This window comes from Chanodichthys erythropterus, unplaced genomic scaffold, assembly GCF_024489055.1.
Source record: "Chanodichthys erythropterus isolate Z2021 unplaced genomic scaffold, ASM2448905v1 ctg000310_np12, whole genome shotgun sequence".
NCBI lineage: Eukaryota > Metazoa > Chordata > Actinopteri > Cypriniformes > Xenocyprididae > Chanodichthys > Chanodichthys erythropterus.
The window spans coordinates 65,001-69,179 of NW_027125658.1; the positions used below are offsets into that span (position 1 = coordinate 65,001).

At 60.2% G+C, this 4,179-nt stretch overlaps 1 non-coding gene across 1 annotated transcript in view; it reads right to left on the reverse strand.

The window, feature by feature from the left end:
- The window catches only part of LOC137016153 (18S ribosomal RNA), a 1,893-nt gene extending 21 nt beyond the window's left edge, over nucleotides 1-1,872 (reverse strand). Inside the window, exon 1 of the ribosomal RNA XR_010894130.1 lies at nucleotides 1-1,872. This exon is cut by the window's left edge and continues 21 nt beyond it. This is a non-coding gene — a ribosomal RNA (18S ribosomal RNA).
- Between the last annotated feature and the right edge of the window lie 2,307 nt (nucleotides 1,873-4,179).

Genomic DNA, 4,179 nt, shown 5'->3' on the forward strand with positions numbered 1-4,179 from the left:
ACCTACGGAAACCTTGTTACGACTTTTACTTCCTCTAGATGGTCAAGTTCGATCGTCTTCTCGGCGCACCGCCAGGGCCCGCGAGGAGCCCCGGCGGGGCCGATCCAAGGACCTCACTAAACCACCCAATCGGTAGTAGCGACGGGCGGTGTGTACAAAGGGCAGGGACTTAATCAACGCGAGCTTATGACCCGCGCTTACTGGGAATTCCTCGTTGATGGGAAACAGTTTCAATCCCCAGTCCCGATCACGAGCGGGGTTCAGCGGGTTACCCGCACCTCTCGGCGCAGGGTAGGCACACGCTGATCCGCCCATTGTGGCGCGCGTGCAGCCCCGGACATCTAAGGGCATCACAGACCTGTTATTGCTCCATCTCGCGTGGCTGAACGCCACTTGTCCCTCTAAGAAGTTGGACGCCGACCGCGCGGGGCCGCGTAACTATTTAGCATGCCGGAGTCTCGTTCGTTATCGGAATGAACCAGACAAATCGCTCCACCAACTAAGAACGGCCATGCACCACCACCCACAGAATCGAGAAAGAGCTATCAATCTGTCAATCCTTTCCGTGTCCGGGCCGGGTGAGGTTTCCCGTGTTGAGTCAAATTAAGCCGCAGGCTCCACTCCTGGTGGTGCCCTTCCGTCAATTCCTTTAAGTTTCAGCTTTGCAACCATACTCCCCCCGGAACCCAAAGACTCTTGGTTTCCCGGCACGCTGCTCGGAGGGTCATGGGAATAACGCCGCCGGATCGCGGGTTGGCATAGTTTACGGTCGGAACTACGACGGTATCTGATCGTCTTCGAACCTCCGACTTTCGTTCTTGATTAATGAAAACATTCTTGGCAAATGCTTTCGCTCTCGTCCGTCTTGCGCCGGTCCAAGAATTTCACCTCTAGCGGCGCAATACGAATGCCCCCGGCCGTCCCTCTCAATCATGACACCGGGTTCCAGAAACCCACAAAATAGAACCGGAGTCCTATTCCATTATTCCTAGCTGCGGTATTCAGCGGCGACAGGCGGCCTGCTTTGAACACTCTAATTTTTTCAAAGTAAACGCTCTGGGCCCCAGGCAAAACCGGACGACCCAGTCAAGGGCATCCGGGGGCACCGAGAGGCAGGGGGACACGGGGACAGGCGGTGGCACGCCTCGCGGCGGACCGCCAGCCCGCTCCCGAGATCCAACTACGAGCTTTTTAACTGCAGCAACTTTAGTATACGCTATTGGAGCTGGAATTACCGCGGCTGCTGGCACCAGACTTGCCCTCCAATGGGTCCTCGCCCATGGGTTTAGGATACGCTCATTCCAATTACAGGGCCTCGAAAGAGACCTGTATTGTTATTTTTCGTCACTACCTCTCCGTGTCGGAAATGGGTAATTTGCGCGCCTGCTGCCTTCCTTGGATGTGGTAGCCGTTTCTCAGGCTCCCTCTCCGGAATCGAACCCTGATTCCCCGTTACCCGTGGTCACCATGGTAGGCGCCGGACGTACCATCGAAAGTTGATAGGGCAGACATTCGAAAGAGTCGTCGCCGCCGCAAAGGGCGCGCGATCGGCCCGAGGTTATCTAGAGTCACCAAAGCGTCCGGGCGGCACACGCCGGGGGCGGACCCCCGACGGCACCCCCCGCATGGGTTTTGGATCTGATAAATGCACGCGTCCCCGGCCTACCCGGAGGCAGGCTCGGGTCGGCGCCCGTTAGCATGTATTAGCTCTGGAATTGCCACAGTTATCCAAGTATTGGATGGGAGCGATCAAAGGAACCATAACTGATTTAATGAGCCATTCGCAGTTTCACTGTACCGGCCGTGTGCACTTAGACCTGCATGGCTTAATCTTTGAGACAAGCATATGCTACTGGCAGGATCAACCAGGTAAAAGGTACCCCGGGGGGGACGGGAGAACCGCGACGCATGCGGGATTCCCTAAACACGGGTCTCGTTCCGCTCGAAGACGCCCCCCGACGAGCGGAGGGCGCGACGAGGACGGATCGGCCGCTCATAGGGCACGTGCGGAACATCCCTCCCCCCCTTTGGTGGGGGCGAAGACGGGACATGGAACATGGGGGTGGCCGCTGGGTCGCGACCGTAACCGGGAAAGGCGTACCTTTTTCGGCCGGGGGGGGCGCGGGGCGACGGGGAGAGCCCGTTGACTTGCATGGGGGGGTGTGAAAAAGCCCCCAGCGTCCGAGCCTCCTTCTCCGCCGCCGGCCGCCCGCCGTAGCGGACCGTCGGGTCTGACCGGCCGTCTGAGTCTGCCCCTGAGGGGAGAGAGGGGCGGCAGGGGGGGGCCCAAATGGGTCTCCGACGCACGCCGGCTCTCGGTTTACAACGCGCAAGGCGGGGAGGTTCGCTATGCCCACAGCGGTCGTCTCCGACCGGGCAGAGGCCTACCCCTGGCGCGTCACACGCTCCGTTCGACCAGCAAAGTGGGGTGCGCCCCGACCATATCGAGCCTCAGGAGGAGGGGCGCGCTCCTCCAGGCCCGCTGAGGGTTTATTTGCTGGGACCATCAACACCACCACCACCACCAGCTTCACTCTCGTTTTTCTTTCTAAGTCCGTGGGAGCTTCTCCTCCCCAACACCGTGATGGCCTGATTTCGACGCTTCTGCGCTGTACGCTTACTTCGGTAAGGCGTACAGTTCCGAAAATCCCACGGACTGACTATAGGTCTTCGATGGGACGGTAGGTTGGGAAGATAGTGGAGGTTTGGACACGCAACTCATTTTTGGGACTTTGACTTTTCCCCCCAGGTTGGGTTATTCGTACACAGGTGGAGTGTGCTCTCCTCCACCTCACCATTTTCGTACACAAGTAGAGTGTGCTGTCCTCCGCCTCACCACCTCTCATTTCCGAAAAGCCCACGGACTGACTATAGATCTTGGATGGTACGGCAGGTTGGGAGGATAATGGAGCTTTGGACACGCAACTCATTTTTTGGGACTTTGGCATTTTGCTACCCCCCAGGTTGGGTTCTTCGTACACGGGTGGAGTGTGCTCTCTTCCGCCTCACCACCTACTTATTCTCTGGCAGTCTTTTCGTGCACGGGTCTCCACTCACCCGTGTTTGAGGAGGTTTTTACCTCCTGTGGGGAGAGAGTCACCCATCTCTCCCCCCCCCCAGCATTCGTGCTGGACCCGACATCACGCCAGAGCGGCCGCCGGGGGGTGGGACGACAAGCATATGGTAGCCTCTGGGGTGCCGCACTGGTTTTAACGAGGCGACCGTACCATCGAGGGGAGATGGGTCGGCCGGGGACCGGGACAACCGCGACACGGGCGGGGTTCCCCACACACGGGTCTCGCTCCGCAACGAGGGCGGCTCGGCCGTTCGTGGGGCGCATGCAGTGCCCGTCCCGTTACGGGGGGCCACAGAACTGGAAGAACGCACTTGTTACGGGGCGCGGGCGATGGCCAGCTCTATGACGTGCATGGGGGGTGTCACGAGGCCCCCAGCGTCTGAACCGAACCACCGTCGCAAACGCCACCGCGGTGGACGCTCGAGCTAGACCGGCCGTCTGAGTCTTTCATCCCGAGCCGCGCGGGGCCAGCCCCCAGAGGGACGGGTCCCTGACGCTGGCTCAAGCTCCGAAGCGCGAGGCAGGGAGGTTCGCTCTGCCCACAGCGGTCGTCTCCGACCGGGCAGAGGCCTACCCCTGGCGCGACACTCGCTCCAATCTGCCAGAATAAAACAACAAAGGGTGCGTCCCAGCCATACCGAGCCCGAGGAGGAGGGACGAGCTCCCCCCCCGGCCCGTCTCGCCGAACATTTGCTAGAGTCAACCTTTAACAGGGTGGGCGCAACGGGCGGGGGGGAGCTCGTCCCTCCTCCACGTCTTTTCTGACACCTCATTAACGGAGGAATTCCTTCGAGGGGGAGTGGCTTCAAATCTCTTTCTCCCCCAAACGCCCCTGGGCCAGGCGCTCTCGTTTTTCCCTCACCCATTTTTCATAATCATAGGGCACATGTGGAGCTTCTCCCGTTACAGGGGGCCATAGAACCAGGAAGGGTGTACCGGTTACGGGGCGCAGGCAACAGCGGGCTCTGTGACGTGCGTGGGGGGTGTCACGAGGCCCCCAGCGTCTGAACCGAACCACCGTCGCAAACGTCACCGCGGAGGACGCTCGAGCTAGACCGGCCGTCTGAGTCTTTCATCCCGAGCCGCGCGGGGCCAGCCCCCAG